Source organism: Coturnix japonica, chromosome 18 (assembly GCF_001577835.2).
Source record: "Coturnix japonica isolate 7356 chromosome 18, Coturnix japonica 2.1, whole genome shotgun sequence".
Lineage (NCBI taxonomy): Eukaryota > Metazoa > Chordata > Aves > Galliformes > Phasianidae > Coturnix > Coturnix japonica.
The window spans coordinates 5,457,564-5,480,067 of record NC_029533.1 but is presented as its reverse complement, the minus strand read 5'-3'; the positions used below and the strand labels follow the sequence as shown (position 1 = coordinate 5,480,067).

General features: G+C 52.1%; 2 long non-coding RNA genes across 22 annotated transcripts in view; both read right to left on the bottom strand.

Moving 5' to 3' along the window:
- Positions 1–22,504, bottom strand: part of LOC107322215 — a 148,058-nt gene that overhangs the window by 113,523 nt on the left and 12,031 nt on the right. The gene's annotated exons all lie outside the window — the stretch shown is intronic.
- Positions 266–21,467, bottom strand: LOC107322217. Of its 2 annotated transcripts, XR_001558869.2 has the most exons (3): positions 20,901–20,915; positions 3,173–3,174; positions 266–1,076 (listed from the first exon to the last, which is right to left on the bottom strand). It is a non-coding gene; the product is annotated as an uncharacterized LOC107322217 (long non-coding RNA). The 2 variants fall into 2 exon arrangements; XR_004309202.1 differs by lacking the exon at positions 3,173–3,174 and having other exon boundaries at positions 18,987–21,467.

The window sequence follows — 22,504 nt, the reverse complement described above, 5'->3', positions numbered from 1 at the left end:
CTCTTGGAGCAGGAGGCACATGAAGGGCAGCAGCCTGGTTGGTGGGTGATGGTTAAGGGGTTGCAGAAAGGAAAGAGGGAAAGGACAGGGAAGAATTTTTCTGCACAGCAAAGGCATTAAGCTCTTGGCCTGGCTTTACCGGGGCAGAGAAGTTTGCCAAAGCGCCGGTTTCCTGTGCAATCAAACCCGTCCACTCGGCAGCCCCGCGATAGGGCCATGATGTAAGTGTGGCTGAGCCAAGGCAAACGGAAAAGAACAGCGAGCACTCTGAGAGGCAACGGATTTTATTAAGCAGTTTAATTGTTTCTGAGGGTGACATTTTCCCCCCTTCTTGACGTTCCCCTCAGTGTGGTTTGGCCACGCGCCCCCCAGAATCCCACCTAATCCCTATGGGATGTGCTGGGGAGGACGCAGCCATGCGATGTGAAGGGACACAGCTCTCAGACAGTTTCAGACCCAAGGCATTGTGGAGGCCAGCTCTTGGTATGCTGCTCCCATTGCTTCTCCAGGGGTGTTCACCCCTCTGCATAGGGCTACACTCAGTGCTGGTCCGAGCATCCTCATTAAGAGCCCAAAACCCCAAAAAGATTCAGAAAGAAGAACAGAAGAGGGAAAAAATAAAATAAAATAAAAATCCACAGCTAATTCCTTGGAACAGGGTAAGCTTTTGGTCCTTCAGAAGGGAAAAAATGGAGCTACTGTTTGACCTGAGAGCACACAGCCATCCAGCCCCACAGATCCTGGGGCCACCCAGCCAGGAGAAGGATGTGCAGAGCGCAGCAGGGAGCAGTAATTCGGCCATCCCTGCCCTGCGTGGGTGCAGCATAGCGAGGTCAGCTCAGGACCCTGAATCACAGCAAGTGGTGGTGGGTGGCTGCACTGGGGTCATTCCCATGACAGCACTGGGGGAAGGAGCACAGAATGACCCTGGGTGCACCCCGATCCCTGAGGGTGCTGGGCACTGTGCTGCCTCTGCTCTTCCTTCCTCCTGTCTGCGGCAATGTGCTGGTGGCTGTTCCTGCTGCAGCGCCTCAGCTCTCTCCTCTCAGGTGCACCTCAAGCCTCCACTGCTGGCCCTGCAAAGGAAAAATCCAGTGTTAGTGGGTTGTGATGGAGGAAATTGTTGTTCCTCTTTGTCACCCTTTGGGGCGATGGATCAGGGAGGCATATCGGCAGCCCTCAGTGTCACCTCCAAGCCCTGACACCAAAGCCAGCGGGGACCCACCACAGCCCAACACCCACACCCAGAGTAAGGGTGAGCAGGAGACATGGCTGGGGGCTGGTGAGAGGAAATCTAATTGCTGTTTCCATAGAAAAGACAAAACCACTGCACATGAGAGTGCACAGGGAGGGGAACCAGCTCATTTTGCTTGCATTCATGCAAGGGATGCACAAGGGATGAAGAGACAGTGGCATGCTCCAGCACTGTGCAGAGCAGGATGCAGGACAGCCATGAGGCTGGCACGGGCTGCAAACATCACCCAACCCCAAAGAGCTGCTCTGCAGGCTGACAACTTTCTCAGCCTTATTTATTTATTTTTTTAAACTTTTTCTTGCAGCCACTTTGATGCAGATGGGGAGAGGAAAACAGTCTGACAGCAGATGCTGTCACCAGCATGGCAATGCATCATCCCATTTGGCTTTGCTGCCCATGGGCTTCCCCTATAGAGGTCTCAGCCCAGCAGCACCATATGGAGAATCCAAACCCCACTGCTACGTGCAATACCACCAGCTCCCACGTGGCTCAGCCCCCCTGCTCCCTCCATAGCATTGTAAAGCAGGTTTTCCATCCAGCAAACCCTGCCCAAGTCCCCATCCTGCTCCAACATGAGCCAGGGGCATGCAGAAAGACGGGAATAGGTTTACTCTCACTTATCACACCACACTTATCATCTGTTTGCTTTGGACTTCGCAAGGAATATGCCAGCCAGATTGGCACCTCCTGGCCAAGCACTGAGCCCCTAGAAACATTGAGAAGAGATGGGGGGAACAGTCCCACACTCACTGACAGTCGACTTTGGAAAGAAAGGAGCAGAGCAGCATCTCCAAGTTTGCAAAGAGTCCCTGGCTCTTGTAAATGTGTTAAAAAATAAAACCCTTTAAGAGCTTCCAGATGTTCTGTTTATGTTGTGGTGTTACCCTGCTTGACTCTCCGGAGGCCAATACACAGCCTCAATGAAATCACAGCAGCAGGGGGAGGCAGTGGGGGGGAGGTCCGAGCCCTTCTCCTCCGCTTTGCCCCCATTGCAATGTTAACTCCCACGCTGCTGGCAAACACACAGATAGTGGCTGCAAATTCCCTCCCTGCACCTCCAAGAGCTCTCACATCCATGCACCCAGTGCACACCCAAGGATCCAACCTCAATGGTTGGATCCAGCTCTGTAAATCCCAGAGCTTTCCCAAACCCACCCTGCTGCCACAGCAAAGATGTGACGGGGCAAAACGATTTGGGCGTAGACACACACGCATGGATGTGTGTACGCACAGCCCGGCGCTGCACTCTTTGCACAGGGCGTTGCAGGGATGGAGCGCTGCTTTTGAAGTTCCCGCTAGCGAGCGGTGTGGTTGGCAGCAATCAAAGCACCATAAAGCAGCGCTATCGCAGCTGTGCGCGTACGCTCTGATGTGTTATCTGCCCAGCCCCGGCCAGGACAGGGGAGGAGGGCACTTGTTTGTGCGGCTCATTTGAAAAGGTGTTAGCACCTGAGATCAAAGGCGCTTCCTGATGCGTTCCACTCCCCTGCAAGGGCACCGGCCACTGCTGCTGGGGACACTGCAAGATGGAGACACTGCAGGATGGGAGACACCGTGGCATGGGGACACTGCAGATCAGGTTTCCTGCCCTGGCTGCTGCTGTAGGATATGTCCTCCTATTCTGTTCTCTGGCCCATTGGGATTTCAGCTTGTCCTCCCCACACAGACCGCTGGCACTCTTGGCAATGCAACCCAGCTGCCACTGCACAGGTGCCCTCATTTCACTATGCACAGTAGGACAGCGCTTCACTTTGTCCCAGCGACGCCCTCTACTGAAGGCCCATCCATCCTCCCCATACCTTGGGGATATGACCAAACCCGCCCACAACCCACCTCTCTGTCCCCACCATCTGCACATCCTCCAGCACAAACCCAACAGAGGACCACATCCCAGGTGCAGTTTCCCTCACCCCAAACCGCTGCCTCCCACAGCCCCCATGCTCCCCAACCCAGCAGCATCTGCTTCCACAGCCTGCACTACTCCGGCCACAGGAGGACACACAGCAGCACACACTGGCCACCCACCGCGAGCCCTGTGCTCCTCCAGCCCCCGCCTTGTTTTTCTCTTCTCTGTGAGCCCACTAAAACCCCAGAGAGCAGAGATGTCCGGCGCTGAGCAAGGGTATGGGGCTGCCTCCGTGCTCAGCAGCCGCCTGGGGAAGGCAGCACATCCATCCAGAGCAAACAGGAGGCACTGAAAGTGCGGTTTGATGACAATCAGATGTGCATTTCTGCATGGGGAGCTGCCTCCTGCCCTGTACCCCCCGCCACGGATTTGCAAGGAGCGGAGCAAAGCGTAGGAACAAAAATGAGGCTTTTGGCTACGGAGGATGAGAGCATCGCGTCTACAGACATCTTGAGCACAAACTGTGTAGGCAGTGAAGCCAAACAGGAAAGGAAGCCAACAGACAGGGAAACGATTCTGGCAGCACTTGCATTATGGCTCACTCGGCTCTCATCAGCTGGAAATACCTCCGTGCTGCTCCCTCCTCCTGTCCCTCCTGCAGACCCCTTGCCCTGCTCAGACATGCCCCAATTCCGCTTTTACTGCTGAAATGCTTCCCATCCTATGGGCTGGACTTAGAAAAATGCAGCTGAAGAGCTAGATCCTGTTTGCAGCAACTGGTCTCAGCACACCCAGAACCTCCTCACACCGGGTCCTGCATCCACACCCAGGCAGAGCTCAGCCTGAACCCAAACCTCTGCAAAGAAAAGGGAAAGATCATCAGTTTATGGATCTGCAGAGGAGAACAGAGCTTGGGCATGGAAAAGTAGCTGCAAAGAGCTAGGGCTGTGCCAATCAGACCTGCACATGTAGCTGGCCTTCAAAGCATGGAGGTGGTGGACATGGAGCAGCACAGGGAGCTTGTGCTGTGCCTCCTGCAGCCCAGCGGAAGGTGATTTGATACCAGCCTGAAAGCAATCCGCAGTTGAAAGATGCAGGTTTATTCACATGCCCCAACGTGCTTAATGACCAAAGTGCTCTTCAGTGAACCCAGCAATGGATTGTAAAATAAAGTCGTTGTGGCAAGTGGATTAAAGGAAAAAAAGCAAAAGATCTGAGAGATGAAACAGAGCCGGTGAGTCACAGCTCTGCCAGCCCATGGTGCCCTCCCAGGCTCTGCCAGCACTGGAGCCAGAACAGCCTCCTGCCACCCCGTGTCCCCAACACCAGCAACCCCACAGAACATCACAGAAGGATGAAACCCCACCACTCCCTGGAGCTGCTCAGGAACTTGTCCTGTGTTCTCTGCTCGTTTGCATGTGTTCCACTTGGCAAGGGGATAACTGCAGATCTTCCTGGCCACGTGCTTCCCCTGCTGGACATCCATCCACCTCCCATCCCACCTCCTCAGACATCTCTTTGGAGCATCTCTCATTTCCCTGTGGCTTTGCTGTCAAATCCATTGGAGCAGCTATTTGACAACACTGCAAAGCAAATGCATGCTCTTATTAAGCACCAGAATCCATTGTAAGAGACTAGCTCAGAGTTTCAGTCCAGAGAGATAACCTTCATTTACTGACCTAAGCATCAGACACCAAAACCTTGCCAAAATCTCAGACAGCATCAGATAGATGCCATTAAAACTTCTTCAGCTGAAGGAAGCGAAGCTGTTCTGTTCCCATGCCGCCCTTCCTGGTAACACGTTAATAAATAACTGCATCCCAGACAGGTGCTGTCAGCCTTGCCGCAGAGCTGCTGCTGGGCTGGCACTGAGTCACTAACCTGACACAGTGCAGATCACTGTGAATCATGGTCTGACAGTGCCTGGAACCAAACACACACTTATGGCTGCAGGGTGCTCCTCCTTAACCCAGGGCTGAGCAGAGTAGGATGCTCAGCACTGCATTGCAGGGGTCAGGATGTCTAAGAGCAGTATGTCCTACAGAGTACAGCTCCTCAAGTGCAGATGCTCTCAGTACCACTGGGAGTACCACAGCTCAAACATGACCACAGCTATAAGCACTCAACCCTAAAACAAGTGAGACTGGAAACATCCCTTCGGCCATCCCCAATAGAAATTCTTCCAGTGCAGCACCTCCACCTGCTGTGTGTGTGTGACAAGGGAGCTTCCATCACTGTCTATCCCTGGTAATTCTTTCAAGCAAGGACACTCTTTAAAGTGTCACATTAAGACTGACAGGCAGATGAAAGAATGAAGAAAGTCCCATCCTCCTTCATTTTTGGTTGTAAGCAAAATTGAGGCTTGGAAAACACACTCCCAGGAGGGGCTGGAGGTTTCCTGCAGGCTCTGGCACATGATGACAGCTCTGACTCCTTTATTAAAAGCATCCCCAAAGTGATAACCCTCTGACAGATGGACTGACAGCAGCAGCACGTTGTTCCCGGGCCATGAACTTTGTTTGCCTCCCTGCATTTTTGCTTCTGCTGCTGGGACTCCAGCACTCCCCCACTGCAGGATGAACCAAGCAGCTGCCTTTGCTTTCTGCCTTTCCCTGATGATCTCACCCAACTCCTGGGTTCTACCCAATGAGCTGGAGGCTCAGAAGCACAGGAAGATGTAGAGGGGCTGCTGGCCAGGCCAGCTCAGGCCAGACAGCATGGCAAAACCAGTGCATTAATGCCATTCCCAAAGCAGACTGGGGTTTATCAGCACGCTGGGTCTGCATGAAGGAGAGTGGAGAGCTGAGCTCTGCATACCTGCAAACATCCTCCAGTTCTGCAGCACCTCCTGCCTGCAAGCAAAGGTGAGCAGAGATGTGTTCCCAGGATGAAAGGATTAAAGGAGAATCCATTCTTATCCTCACACCCTCAGCCTGCTCCTCACCCTGGGAGTGGAAGATAAGGGTGGAAAAGGCACAGCAAATCCTACTCACTTGGGCTCAAACAGGGTAGCCCCCATCCTCACACTGGGGTCAGGCTGCTTTCTGCACAGCTTTGCTCCAGGGAGTGTCTCCAGATACAGGTGGCAAAGCACCCACACTAAGCCCTGCCTGTGCCAGAGAACAGGATCCGTCCCACCAGCTCCAGTTCCCTGACAGTGTGACCATACCATGCATTCGTTGTGCAACCTTGAGCTGATCTCTACCCCCAGGGATTATCAACATAAGCAGTGCTTTTTCCCCATGCTGACCCAAAGCTGATTAGTTTTTTGTGCTCCCCTCTCTTTGGCAAGAAAATACAAGGATACCAGACACTGACAAAGCGTGACAGGGTGGGCACAGCAGGACCGTGGCCCCAGAACTCATCTGAGAGTAGCACAGTGCAGACCATGCCACTCACAGCAGCAAGCAGAATGCTGAGCATCAGGGCTCTGCTTTGAGGCTGTGGTCTTCTTCCTTTTAGACCTCCAAAACTCAGCCTCAGGACTGGGAATGCTTATGGGACTGGGAATAATTAAAGCACATTTGATGACCCCGAGGACTTTGCATGTCCCCACAGAGCATTCCCAGCAGGAGGCAAAGCACAGGGATGGTGCCGCGCTGGTGACCTCCCAGAAGAGCAATTCCTATAACCAGGCAGGACATCCCCATGATTCCAGGTGATTTCCATACCTGTATGGCTGGGTACCAATGGACCCTAAGCAGAAACATCTTCCTTTCACCATAGGTGCACAAAGATGGATTTCCAGAGAAAATCCACTTTCCAGAATGGATGATTGACCTAAGAGAGGAGCCCAGGCTGCCTCCAACCCTCTCCCCGCTGCTGCCCACCAGAGCCAGGGAACCACTGATCCCTTTTCAACACCTCCCAGCACTGTGGCAGTAATTTATGGGGTTCATTTCAGCACTGTGCTCAGCACCCACCGCGCAGGCACCCGCACCAGGCACTGAGCTCACCGCAGCGCGACACGGCCACGCTCTGCAGCTTTATGTTTGTTTGCTTTAATTGAGAAAGGACCAGGGAAAAAGGAAAGAAAAAAAAAATAGTCTGAAAAAAAGAAGGAAAAAAAAACCAACAAAAAACCCCTCTTTCAACCCGCTGGTTTCATTTTTCAGGTGCCTTGATTTATTAATCGGCCCATTCCTATTTAATAGGCTCTCCTTACCAGAGCACCAGCACAACCCCAGTCTTGTGCTGCCAACCCATCCCCAGCCCTGCACATCCCTGCCTGGCAGGCAGCTCCCAGCTCTCTGCTCCAGTTTGCAGCATGTTCACAGTGCAGGCAGATGTCAAGTTTCCAAGAAAGATATTTTTCATGTAATATGGGGAGGATCACAGGCAGTAAATATGATTTCATTTTTCAAGCCACACTCACTTTGGCATTGTTTAAAACCTACCCTCTTTCCTCATGAGAGAAAATACCATCAGTACTCCAAGAAATCCAAACAGGTGATCTTCACCCTAATGCTCCAAGAAACCCAAAGGGTTGATCTTTACCCTGTGCTCACAAGCATCATAACAAACCCCACTGTGAACATGCCACAATGTCACACTCACTTTCTCCTATGCACAGCCACCCAGAACTGAGTCTGATGTTATGATTGAGACCATCACGAGCAAGCATCCCCCAACAACCAATTACAGCCCTTGGGTGCCCCCATCCACCCGGCCTTCCTCCCACCACCCTCCTCTTTCCCACTTCCCATGCCTTGGGCACAATCCAGGGCATGGTGCCCATGAGGAGAACTCCCAGCGGATGAGATCAACATCTCATTTAATTAAATTTTGCCTTCTAGATCATGTAAAAAGCACTCAGCCCAGCCTCAGCATACTTGGTTTGGCCTCCCAGGGAGGACACAGATGCAGGAGGTTGACCCAGTTTCTAGGAGGGCTCTTGGACCAGACTGAGAACTTTGGGTCCACATGCTTTACTGGTGCTGATCCACAACCCAGTAACCCAACCCATGGGGAAGGACTCAACGAAACAAGTCACACGTGGGACAGACCTCGTGGTCCCAAGCCTAAATCTGCACCAGGCAGCCTGTTTGTTACAGATTATCCCCCCCATCCCTCCCCTAACTACCCATTGGCACAACTACACCAGATCAGACACAGTAGAGCTGCTCACAGCCACATTTTTTCCATCAGCACAGCAAGCAGGTTTGGCCTCTCAACAACCAGGGCTCTTCTAAATAATATACATACATGAATATATCAGTCTAGCTATGCTGCTGGCTGGTCCCCAGATGACTGCGACTAGGGCCAATCCCCAGGATAAACAAAGCCTACCTGGGTTTATAAGTGCCAGAAGCATGTAGGCACCATGCACGATCTCTTATATAAACAGCACTGCAAAAACAGCCCTGAGCACTGTAGGAACACTTGTAGTACTCACTGTACAAGAGATGAAGTGTTTGGGAACATTACTGAAACCTATCCTAGGGGGAGATGCTTTCCCCTCTCCTGCCCCATACACCAGTCTTAAAAGCTTGGAGCAGCTTCCCCTTGCTGGCCCCTGGAGCAATGCTCAGTGCCCAGAGGATGCTGTACTACAGCTCTGGATGTTCTCAGTATCACTCATCTTTTTGCCTCGAGTTATTTCAAAGCCCCGCACCTCTCCATCCATTCTTCCTTCTAACCTCTCATTTATAAGGCAGTGTTATAACCCCTCATCCTTCCATGCATACGGTATCAGTAAATTGCCACAGCTTTGCAATGAATCTGTGATGAACATTCTTGGGGTGAACTAAGAGCACAGAAATCATACAATCACTGAGGCTGGAGAAGACCACTAAGATCCCCAAGTCCGACCCCAATCTATCCCCACCATACCCAAAACCACATCCCTATGGATGGAACACCTCTGGGGATGGTAACACCCGATCAATGCCTGTGGTTTATGTGCTGCTCAAAGGCTCCGAATCATTCTGACAAACACGAAAATCTCCTTTCAGATCAGGACGTGCTAAGAAACATATCTCAGAGAGGCAGTTAACACCTGGACTCTCATTCAGAGAGGAGGAAGGAAAGGGTCTCCAGGCTATTTGGCAGCAGGAGCCTTCCAGTAAACACTTATCTCACATCTTACGTTTCAGTCGGAAGTCAAAAGATTTGGTTCATTTTCCACCAGGAATGGGAGAGCTGAGCTGCCAGCGGGAGGAGCAGCCAGTCCTATCCCAGGGCTCTGCCTGATGTCAGCCTGATTCAACCCTCCGAACACCAACTTCTGGGGATGTTTGACTCATTTCACTGCTGGGAAATGTATTTTCACCCGATGCAGTAGAAATGAAGCAACCATGCTCCATAATAACTCAACCAGGAGAGCTCACAGCCTCAGGAGTGGGAGGTCAGATTGGCCCCAAATGGGCTGAAAACCTCGAGAGCAGCCCTATGGCAACCAGGAACCCGCAGCCCCCACCCTACACCCAGCTATAAAATTGCCTTCTGAAGATGATGCACGGATTAATTGCACATACCAACATTTTCATGAAGAAGGTTATTATCTAAAAACGGTGGGAGCAATAAAAAATATAAATAGGCCTAAAGGCACCGCAAAACGATGCCATTTTGAGTGCATTTATTTTTTCCTTTCGATCTGCGGGGTGGTATTTAAAGATGAAGGGAGGAGAAGGAATACACGCTGCTCTGTCCCAACCCCACAAAGCTCTGGTGGTCTCTCAGAGGCAGCCGGGGGCTCTGGGTCCCTGCTTTAACGACCTCTGCACACCTTTCATGTGCCACCCCACTACCATCCATCACACATTCCATCCCAGCTGCAGCCTGCAGGCGGTGCCCACCAGCCCCCTCCCCATGCAGAAGGGTTTCTCAATATTTGCCTTTGCCATATCAAAAGGTGTCCGCAACCCAATTCCTGCGGTACACAGCAGCTCGCTGGTGGTCCCTAAATAAGCCTCCAGATGAGCTCACACCAAACATCCTCAGGTCCTCGCGGGCAGCCTCCGCACTGACCACAGTAACCTTCAAACAAGCCCTGGGAACAGGAGAGGCACAGTTCCCTCCACCGCCGTCCTCCTCCCGCAGGGTCCACCCAGGGGGACGTTCCTCAAAGTAAACTCAGTGTTCTTGGGGTTGGCCCAAAATCCGAGCCAGCCAGGACAGACAGACGCTGGGAAGGCAACCAGGAGGGAGAGGAAGAAAACCCACAAGCCCCACTGCACCATCCAAGTCACGAGCCGTGGCTCCATGATGGGGAAGAGGATTTTTCCTGGATTGTACAACTCTGTTCACATCTCCAGAGACGAATGAGGTGGACAAAGGTAACTGTGTCCCTCATTCCCCCTTTCTCTCCTCTCCAAGAAAGGCTGAAGAGAGAAATAGGGACAAACCCTGGCACATGCCCTTGTGAGATGCTACAAGCCCTGCCCAGCAAACACCTCCAGTGTCCTAGTGCAAAGTGAGGACAGCGAGGTGCCTCCTGACATCATTTGGCTTCATGGACCAAGCAGCTCTAATGTGTTTTCTCTTCTATGGCTCTAGGATGGATGGATTTGGGAAGGTGACAGAAGCCATGTGTCCTGCAGCCTATGATGTGTCCATCACTGCACTGTGATGCATCGGGTCCATGAGCAGAGCAGCAACCATATGGCCCAGAAACCTTCAGGCTTTTAGTGCAGTTAATTACTGCTGGAAAAGCCATCCGCAGCTCTTGCAAAGCCATTCACCTCTGTTTATCCTGGCACAGGGGAAAGCGGCTGGGGCCACCGTGCAGCCTGGCACAGGGACCCTGCAACACTGCATAGCACAACCCACCTGTGCCATGGGGACAGCTGTTCCCCCTCACACCAATACTCCTGTCACCATGTCTTCACTTGAGCAAGGGATAAATCTCCAGCTCTTCTCCCCTGCTGTATGAAGCAGCAGCATCCAATGCAGCATAACTCAGATGGTGAAACCAAAGCAGATGCAGAGAGGGGCTGAGCTCTGCCAAGGATGCAGGACACAGTGGCAGCTTGGCAGCCCTGCATGCTGTGACTGTATTGTCCCCAAGCAATGGATTTACCTGACCCCAGCTCCAAGCAGTCAGACAGCTCTGTTCACCAGAGCAAACAGCCCAATCCCACACCTGAGAGCAACAAAAACGACTCATTAACTAAACGCTGCAACTTGCCCAAGAGCTGCAGCAGCCCCACGCATACCCATGTGCCCTCAGCTGTGCTTCTGCTTCCCAGCACAGCTGCACTCTCCATCCAACCCTCTACTTTCTGTCCAACCGGTTCTCCTCCGTATTTCTGTTTCTGAGAGGATTATCTCTATGGCGATCTCCAGGTGACAGCGTGGCAGAAATCCCACCTGCCTCCCCCCACACTCTGCAAGGGGACCATGCAGCTGCCCGTGCAGGACCAACGAGGAATAAAGGAAACCTCTCACCTATAGAGGGCATTCACCAGCTTGCTCAAGCCAGAGGCTTTTCTAAGGGCAAGAGAGCAGCAGAATGTTCTGCTTGTTGCATTTCAAGTCTCCGGAACCGATGAGCTGGGAAACAAGAGTTGCTGCACCAGACAGAGGGGACATCTCTGCGGTCTGCAAACATCTGCTTTGCAACACCCAGGAGCCCAATTTGGCTGCCAACTTCCAGCTGGGAGCACCGAGGTTCTTAAAGGCACTGCATCCTCCAAAGAGAGCACTGCACTGAGCAGACCCACTGCTCCCAGCACCACTGCAGTGTCACCACTTTCACATGCATCCCCAGAGTCCTCTCCATCCCTGCAGAAGCACAGCAAGCACCCTGAGCTGGTGATGCGCAGTGAGATCTGCTGCCCTCCAGACATGAACATCTGCTCAACTAGCTGTCATCACTCTGAACTCAGAGGAAACTCCAGCCCAGGAGGCAGAAGGACCCACAAGAGGCTCAACAGCTCCCTGCACACACAGTATGGGGCACTAGGGACATGGAACATACCACAGCCCTCAGGGGTCCAGATTTTGGTTCTGCTCCTTCGTGGCTTGGGGACAGTGCAGAGATGGAGCTGTAGATCCAGGCACTTTCCCTCTTCACCTCAGGGAACACGCATGGATTTTAAATCTTCCTGCCAAGTATCAATTGTGCAGATGTTGAGTTCTTGGCAAGCTCCATGCATCTGCTCCCTGAGGTCATAAGGAAATCTCTCCAGAGCACAAGCTCTGGCTGAACACATTTCTGAAGCCCTGCAACCATACAATGGGCTTCCAACACAGTCTCTGTAAGCAAAGCCATGCATAGGAGCAACCCTCTGGACAAAGCAGGCTCTTTTCTATCTGTGGGATTTCCATCTTGCTATGCCTGGTGAACACCTCCTGATAGCTTTGGTGCTGGCCCCATACGAGCAGGGATGACACTGAGACACAGCATCACCTTCAGGATCCAACAACTGCACTGAGCCACACTCAGCAGCACAGAACCTCCCAGGCACCAACCCACTGCATCACTGCCACCAGCATCTTTCAGAGCCTCCCCATGAAGAGCCCCAGCACCATCAGAAGGGCAGAACCCACAGCTCTCATTCTTTCAGCCCTTTGGCAAGCTTTTCCTGATGCATCCTGTTCCCTGCTTGGCTTGGGAATTCCAGGAACATCTGCACGCACCTCTCACCTGGCCCTACAGCTGCATGTCCGTACCTGCAGTGTGGGATGCTCCTCACCTGGCTCAGGCTGCAAACCCTGCCATACACTGCATGCTGCCCACCTGGCTGCTGCAGCATCCTGCTCCCAGCCAGCCCCCTTCGGTAATTAAATCAATTAACTAAGTCTTAGCCACCATGCCCCTAAATCAGAGCACAAACATCTGGAGCAGCAGAAGGGGGCACACGCACACTGCTAACACCCCAGGAAACGCTCTGCTCTCCATGGGAGCTTGCCCTCCACCCTGCTCCTCCTCCCCCATCTCCAAGAGCTCCAGCAGCTTTCTAGGTGGGAAAAAGCTCCCTGCAGAGGTGCTGATGGGAAAGGGGCCTGGATGGGGTGAAGGAGGAGAAACAGCTGCCATTGCCCATGGCAGACAGACCTGGCAATGCAGTGTTTTCCCAGCGCCTGCTGGAGTTTTACGGCGGGGCCAAGCTTACCTGGCATCCGCAGGAGGAATAATAAACCCCTGTTAGTGGTGTGCTGGGTGCGTGGGATGGTGGTGAAGGCAGATCCCAAACCCACATACTCATTGACAGCCCCACAGACACCTCTTGGACTGCACAGCAGCACCATGGAGCGGCTCAGTGGCCCATTCTGGTCCCATCTCCTCTTCCCTGCACTACATCCCCCATCTGACCCCTGTATCTCCTTGCAGCACCCAGCAAGTTGCAGGAGAAGGCAGGACTCCAGAGCTGCACTCCATCTAATCCATGCATATCCCAATGTCCTTCCTCTCTGTGGAGGTTTTCCAACCTTCATATCCTTCAAGAAAACTTTATCACAAATGCCCTACTGCACTTTGCTATCCCCCATCCCCTGCATCATGGCCAACTGAGAAACCATGGGGAATTTGAAGTCCCTTCACAAGCACATTAAGAAGGAAAATGCCTATGTGAGATAACACATGCTACAAGTGCAGCCCCATCATGGATTTGCTGCATCCCTCTGCACTGGAAAGCAGCCCTATAACCTCCCTTTACCCCAATGCTCTCTGCTGGCAGCAGCTCAGTGCAGCACTTTGGCACCAAGACCCCCACCCTGGAGATGGTGTGAAGGGGGCTAAAAAATGGCTGGTGTGGAAAAAAAACAAAATAACCAATAAAAATTGGTACCAACCCAAAAGCCACGAGGCAGAACACGGATGGGCTGTGAGCAACTGCTGCAAAGCAAACACCTACAGGTGATGGGGGACCTGCCATCCACATGCTGGGACAGATACCCCTTGCAGCCACACTATTGCACCCCCAGGCACCAAAAGACCTGACACCATGTTTTCTATTGACTTTACATGGCTGTCGAGAGTGGTTTCATGCGAGCAGCAGCTCCACCATGTTTATTTTAGTGCTGTAGCAAAGCTGAGTTTTAAAAGGACTGACTGTTTTTGGTGGCTCCAACTTGAAATTCTGTTTAGCAGAAAAGAAGGGGAAAAATAAAATGAGGGAAGAACGAGGTTTGGGTGAAATTTAAGAAGTCCCATAAACTTTGCTGAGTCCCATAGAACATCCCCTCCAGCGGAGCTGCCAAGGGAGCAAACAGACCCCCATTATTATTAAGCACAAGCGGGCCCTGCAGGAATCTCCTATCCAAACTGCAAGGGCTCAACCAGGTGTAATGACACCCAGAGCACAGCAGCAGCACAGGCTGCCAGGATGGCACCTATGATCCCTTTGGGAAGGAGAGGTTGGATGAAGCCAATGGGACCAACACAAGCCCAGCAGCCAGGCCAGGACACAGCATGCACTGAGTGCCTTCCCAGTGCTAAAAGGAGCCCTGGGACAAGCAACACACATCAATGACTCATCACAGCCTGCACTGAAGCCACCCTGTCCCCACTGTGTTCCCATTGAGTCCATACCATGTCCCACTGCTGAGCAGGATACAGAGCCTCCAGCTGGGATGCCAGGGGAAGGGGGATGAAAGGCAAGAGAAACTCTGATTAATTGAGAAACCACAGCCAGGCCATGTTTGCCTAAGATTATCCAGAGGAATGCAAGTCTCCTTTACAGCGTGTTCACTTGCTCGAAACAAAAGTGAATAGAGTGGACTTCGGGTAGGAGAGGAAAGGGAAAATCAAAGATTCATGTGACCTGGATTTGGGGCTGGGATGAGATTTGCCTAAGGACTGGAGTGGACCCATCCCCACACAGCTTGGCTAAAAGCCCCTTCCCTACCACATATCCCTATTGGGACAGCAGCTCTGTGCTGCTCAATAGCATCAGCACAGCACTGTATGGGAGGGCATCACAATATCCCATCACTGTTTAGGATGCGCCTGGCATCTCTGCTCTGACACTGCTCACCCATCTCAGCAACACTGACAGCAGAGGTGAACCCAGTGCAGAACACCCTCCCTACCCTCAGCCACACCACAGCACACCTCCTGTAAGTGCCATCTGCACCAGAATAAAGGAGCTTTGTGTAACACCGATCTCTCAGCACGTTCCCATATGGAATTTGATCACCTTGGACTTATCAGAGCGGAGCTTTGAAATCCTCCACCTCTCCGCTCCCAACACAACCGTGGATGTCAGCTGTGACGTGAAGGGTGCTGGCATCCAGGCACTGAATGGGCTGAGCAATGCCCTTCTATCAAACCCAGCCTTATCTCAGCTGGAAGAGCAGGACAGCGCTGTGTACAGCCTGGGTTTGGGGCTGCACATCACACAGAGGTGCTCCTGCTCACACCATTCCCTACCTCCATGCTCATAATGAGCTGTGCCGTGCAGATTCGCAAGGATCCAACATAGAGAAACAGAAGGTTAAATGAGAAAAGGGAAAGCAATGAAGAGCCGGTCCAAGAGCAACATCAGCTGGCAACTTTGTTAGGAAAAATTAATAGTTCTGCAACATTTTAAGAGAATGGAAGTGGATGGAGAGGGAAGAGGGAGAGAAAAGGCAGCATGGAAACCCAGGATCTCCTCTCAGCCTTCTATCCACAATTAAAAGCAAGGCTGGGAAATAAAGAGAAACACAACATGTTGTTGATGACTTTTCCATTAAACACAAACATTTAAACCCCCTCTTTGTATTCCAGCCTTTGCTCGCAGCCTCAGCAGGCCCCATTTCTTTTCCCCTCCCCTCCCTCCTTTTTAATAATAATAAAAAAAAAAAGTTATGACTTTAATTAAATGCACTTATTAAAAGGGTGAAATATTTGGAGAGGCTGTTTTTACGCTGGAGGCACATTTTCCAGCATGCTGCAGAGTGTCTGCATCCGCCCGCCCCAGGCAATTTTTAATGCACAAATAAATCCCCACCTGAAGTGCTGACAGGTTATTATGCAGTGTGGCAGCCAACTAAAGTAAACACAGGGGCAGAGTTTTAACCTCTTGCAGTCGCAGAGCCTCTCCTCACCAAGGCGGGCTCAGGTGTAAATGACCAGCAGCAAAGCAACCCCTCTTCTTGCAGCTCCTCTGCTCCATCCCACTGTGCAGCCAGCAGTAGGGATGGAGCAGTGCTGGAGCATCACCTCAGCAGTGCTCAACCAATGCACCAAGCCAGCATGAAGTGCAATGGGAAACTGTATGGGAGATTGACACTGAGCAGCCATGCCCAGCCATGCTGCAAAGCAGAAGGTCTGACCCCTAGAACTAACCCCATAGGCAACATGTTCCCATCAGCTGCATCCCATTTGCATTGATGTTCCCAAAACTGTGGTTTGCATATACCCTTATCAGGGCTGAAGCTGAGATCAAGCAGATAATCAACAAACTGCAAACAAATCACCCTGCAAACAGGAAGGGATGGATACAAGGACCAAGGGAAAGAAGGTGCCAGACCTAAGGCCAAGTGCTGCTTATTAGAAAGGAGGCATTGCAGACACCTAGCAGCTCTCATGCCCACTAGACTCTTACACCAGGGTTCCCATATTTGGAAACTTAATTCCAAGCATCCATACGTGCTCAGCTCCCAAACCTCCCACTGCAATTAACACTAACTAATAACTGAGCACTAAAGGCTGAAGCCAAACCATATGAGCGTCTTCGAAGCCCAGCTGCCAAAATAAAAAGCAGTTCTCAAAGCCAGTGGTCACTTCTTTAAAGCTCAGAGCTGATGCACAGAGCCCCTCTTTCCTGAGGGTGACACAGTGCTGCACCCATCCCCTTCTAAAGGTCACAGACAACACACATGGAGCAGCATCCCACCTCAGCAGGAGGGACTCCCTGCCAACAGGAGTTACTTGTATAGAAGAGCCCGAGCTGGAAGGAGACTAAGGAGGTGGGTCAGCCACCTGAAGGAGGCCTTCATCCCATTGCCAAGGCCCCATCAGTGACTCTTCTTCCCCAGCCTCAGTTCCTTGCACAGGTCACTTGGGCAGCACACGACGCAGACAGGCTCCAACAGCAACGTCGCCCTTGTCTTAAGAAATTAAGGCTTCAACTCTACTTCCACATCTGACAAGACGCCGCATGCTTTGCTAATCCTCGGAGGAGATTAACTTTTTATTTAGAATTCTTTGCTCTAAATGTGGCAATTATAAAGGGTGGCTGTGTTGTGTTTTTTTTTTTCCTCCCCTTTAAGCTCTTGGCAAGAAGAACATTTTTCTCCAGGTTGGCTCAAACTGTTCAGTTAAACGAGGCTCCCGGTCTTATTTTTCCTCCCTTCTGAGAACATCCCCAACAGCAATTTGCACAAAGGATGGGAACATCCACCTGCAAACGCAGCACCAGTGATGGTGATGGGGGAGAGCAGCTGTCAGTGCTGAATACAACATCCCAATGCAGTGCTGCTCACACAGCCCCACAGTGGCTCAGTGCACAATGGAGCCCCAGCACCGATACCCAGGAGAGCTGTGGGCACAGGGAGAGTTTGGACACCCCTATCTAGGACTCCCACCAGCAATTGGCTCCCAAAGCAAAAACACAACCCAATCTTCCTAGGTCATACATCCATATGTATGCACTTAAACCTAAAAAATACAATGACAGCATGCTCTTAAGTCTCACAGATGGGTTCTGTATGCATGCACTGAGCCCACTCCCATGCAGACACCGCATACCTGTAGCCATGCAGCTCCAGCAGCAATAGAGCAGTTCACATACAACCCATTGAAGAGTGCCCCAAACGGAGCAAAGGCAACTCTGACTGCATACAGACAGAGGGGGAAAAGAAGTGTATCAAGTGCCTGCAGCTGTCAGAAAGCATTTCTCCAGCTTTGGGCGAGACAGACACAACCAATTTAGCGCAGCCTCGCTGAGGTGTATTAAGCTGTCAGTCGGGATGATATGAATTTAATCACTCGGAGCAGATCAAAGCTCTGCAGCACTGTCGGTGGTGCGCCGGACACACAGGGATAACGCAGAGGATGAACACATATGGGAGTATAGTGAGCAGGAAAAGTCTCAGTGTGCCCCTGGGATATCTAATGCCTACAGGGATTGCCCCTGTGTGGGACACAGCTCCAGCAGCTCCACCTCCTGCTCCATCATCCCCAGCTTCATGCTAGAGAACCCCCCCAAGCTACAGGGTGAGCTTCCCCACCACTGTGATACACACTGCGTCCCCTCCTGCCACCATCTACCTGCAGAGGAGGGGGGAAAAAGCCAGGGAGCCAAAGGGAAAATACACAGCTCAGCCACAGCTGGAAGGAAAGCCTCCCATTGCTGCAGGGATTTAATCGGCCGTTTCCCTGGGATGGATTAGCCTTTGACTACTCCATTAATTTTTACTGAGGTTCACTGGGCAGTTTTTACTGGGGTTTGTTCAGCAGGAGGGAAGCGGGCTGGCTGCGCCATCCAGATGCTGCACGCTACCAACCCAGCCAGGAAATTGTAACCAAACAAAGCATCTCCTGTAGAAAACTGCCCACAGCTCACCCAGTCCAAAGGCTGAACAAATGAAGGGGGTCCCACCATACCCAGCTGCTGCTCATGGACACAATGTTCACACAGCCAAGGATGCTCATATTAACCCAATGAGAGGAAGAGATGCCAATGGGATGCCAACCTCCCTGCCCACCTGCAGAGAGATAGGGGCTGCTTGGTGAAACTCAGCAGGGATCACACAGCCAGCAGCAGCTTCAGCATCAGCTCTCCCCAAAGCCAAAAGCATCAGTGCCACGAGGCAAGGAGTTGGAACACCTTCAGTCACACCCAGAAGAGGAGAACAGCGTGGTTTGATAGCACAGCACGCATTCCTCAGTATGCTTTGCAATGTTACCAAGTCCTCATGCACAGAAGCTCAGCCATCCCCCCCCCACCCCCCCCTTCAACCACAGCACACCTCCTGAGTAGGACCGCGCAGAACGCCATGTGAATCACTTACATAAACCTAATTAGCAGGGCTCCGCTTTCAGCACGGCAAATGGCTCCTCTAATCCTGGATTTGTTCTCCTAGAAACTAATTTAATCATACAGTGCCAGCCAGGCTGCTCACGTGGCTTAGGGCAAGAGCAACCCCACAGCTCTCTGTCCCCAGTCATGAGCTGTTATAGGGCAGGCAGCCTGGCGTGCAGCCTTCCCATACCCCATACCGCACCAGAGCGGCACGTACTCAGGGATCTTAATCCTCTAAACCAGCTCCAGACAGAACCTGCTGCTGAAAAAAATAGAAAACTAGAGAGATTTGGGGAGGGAGGGCAGGAGGATGGTACACCAGAGCAGCCCTGCAGCCTGTTCCAGCACTGCCCAGACCAACAGCTGCTGCTTGGGGTGGCAAAGATTCTGGACACCTCTGATGGGACACATCACCTTCCCCCAAGACAAGCAGCACCTCTGCTTGCTCTCTGCCTTCCCAGTAACCAGGTGCTAAACACCAAGTAGCAGAAATTGGCATCACTTCTGCTCAGAGAGATGCAGAGTGCTGCGACATCACCCTACGGTCACAGGACCCAGGAAGTCTTTGGCATCAAGATCCCAACCAAAGCAAAGCTTCCTCCAGCCACATCCACCCTGGGATGCTCCACACCAAATGGTGCCCCAGTGCCATCAACGCCTCTTACTGAGCTCAGCCCCAGCGCCACACTCACGCCTACGTGATGGGTTTTGCAGGGCGGTCCTCCTTCCCTCCTTTACATGCTTTTCTCCAGCCAAGTGTGAACACTTTCCTCTCTCGTCTGCAGAAAGGTGAAGCAAGGACATCTGCAGCCAAGCGTCATCCAGACTTGGAGAGCTCTGGCAACAGCACTCCGTTCTGCAGCAATTTTAATTTATAACACAGTAACCTTGGAGAAATGCAGAAATTAGACTCCAAAGCCCTAAAATTAAAGAGTATCCAAAAATCACAGTTTGGGAGTTTTCTTCCTTCTGAGCTTTTCCACTAGAGAACTTTGTTTCTGGCTTAAGAAGGTTGGCTTCCACAGACAGCTTTAAATACGTATTGAATCCAACACACATATGGCTCATTGTGCCAGCAGAATCCCAAACCCTTTGCAAGGGAAACCCCACCTCCTGGGCATGCTGAGCCTGGGCCTCCAGGACTTCAGACTCCCTTTCCTTTAGCTCAAAGCAGCAGCTCTGCAGATCTCTCCATGCTGCCCAAGCACAGAGCACTTTAAACAGACCCAGGAGCACAGCAGCTCCCCAACAACCTCATGATTCAACCAAATCATAAGGCTTAGAATCATAGGATAAACAAGATTGGAAAAGGCCTCTAAGATCCCCAAGCTCAACCCATCCCACTGTGCCCATAACTACATCCCTCAGTGCCACATCCCTGCAATTCTGGAGTGCCTACAGGGATAGTGACCCCACCACTCTCTGGGCAGCTGTGCCAGTATCCCACACTAACAGAGCTCCATCTGAAGGGGACAGGCTGCTGCAGGCACATCCCTTCCCAATGCCAGCAGCAGGAGCTGGCTGGGACCCATGGGAAAAGCTCTGCCAGCCATCCCCAGGGACCACCCTGCTGCAGTGTCACCCCAGGGCTCGGTCACATGCCCTGTCTGGGCACGAGCTGTCCATGTCCTTGGTCTGCAGAGAGCAAACATCAGGTTATCTCCTGTTGGCAAACAAGCGGGTCATTAAGCGACAGGACTCAGGCAATATTTAATTACCCCAATCGTGGGAAGGGGACAGCGGGGGGGGAGGCAGAAACTGCAGGGGAAATTCCACCAGCAAAGATTAAACAGAGCTGCAAACCAGAGCTGACAGGTTAACAGACAGGTAATATCCCAGTAGTGTTTGCTCAGCCAGGCAGGACAGGCAATGCCACATCCCAAACAGCAGCAGGGGAGAGCACAGCACCAACAGCACAGCAGCCAACCTCCCAGCTACTCTATGGACCTCCAGCACTGCATCCCCATAACTCAGTGGGGCCAACACAGAAGGCTTCCTCCACACCTGCCCAAAAACCTCTTCCAGCAGCTCCTGCATCCCCATCAGGCTCCATCCATCCATCCACGGTGCAGCACTGAATGTGAGCCTCTCAGGTCCACCTTCCCTCCTTCCTTGCTGGATCCTATGAGCACTTTGGAAACCTCGACCCACAGGTGAGGAGCATGGGCTGCTGAGCACCACCCAAGTCGCATTGGGCGGCAGGAGCTAACGAGTGATTAATAGAGGTTACAAGGTTGCATCAGACAGACAGGAATGTGTTATGAAGGGCAATGAGCACATCAGCAAAAGGTGTTAAAGAGCCCGACAGGTTGTTTATAACCCTCCATGAACAAGCGATTAACCATTAATCCTCTGTTAGCACCGCTCTGCACAAGCAGGGCTCCCTGCAGCAGGACGGCCACCAGCTCTGCAGAGGTGTTCAGGAAGAGCAAAAAAAAACAGAGCAAACCCATCAGACGTGGGACACACAGCACCAGGTTGTGCTTTAAGGGGGCTCTGGTGGGATCCCAGTGCTCACCCAGCTCCTTCCCAGCAGCTGGTCCCATCCTCATCCACCTGCATCCTATCAAGGATGCTCTTGGCTGGCCTCAATATGTTTGAAGAACAGGGCACGTCTATTTAGATCCATTAGAGAAGAAAGCTCTCTGCCATCACTTTGGGCCGCCCATTGCAGGGCTGGAGGGAAAGCAGCATGCAGCTGAGCTCCTTTCTGCAAACCAAGCTGGGGCTGAGCAAGCAGATGGGCAGGGCTGGAGCAGGAGGGCACTGTGAGGGCTTTGCATAGAGGGTGGGAAGCTCCCTGCAGCTCCCACCCTGCAGCCGCTACGCCCTGTCATCCTACAAATGCTCACAGCTCCCCAGACCAGCCAAAACCTCTTGGAACAAGTTCCAGGAGCTGCAGAAAGCAGGTTTTATGAGCATCCGGATGAGCCTGGGCCAAGAAGGGGAGGTCAGCAAGGAGCTCGTTCTACCTGTACTGACATCACAGCATCCCTTTTCCAAGTGCTGCAAGGGATGCCAAAGAACATAGAAACATAACACAATCCTTATGCAGCCAACCTGAGCTGGGCATTGGATGGGAGATACCCCAGCAGCACTGCTCTCAGCTGTCCATCTGCTTTGGTATAACCATACGGACTGCACTTATCTGCCAAGTACTCCATTCCAGTGCTGCCAGCAGTAGCTGTTTCCTCTTGCACAGTCCCAGCAAAACTACAGGGCAAAAAGCTAAACCTGTTGAGTGGCAGATTGGGCCACCCAACCTCAGATGTGATCAGAGCAAAGGCAAAGCACTTCCCAGTACGCAGGGGATGCTACGGTGAGGGAACCTGCTCCCCATTCAGCTATACCTGTGCCTGAACTTTGTTTTCTGATGTTTGCTTATCACATCCCATCACCTCTTTCCAACTGGGCAAACAGTAGGAAAAAAAGAGGGGGAAAAAAGAGACAGGAGACCTTGCCAGGTGGAAGTCAGTGAGGAAAATAGTGGTGCTCCAAAAATAAGCA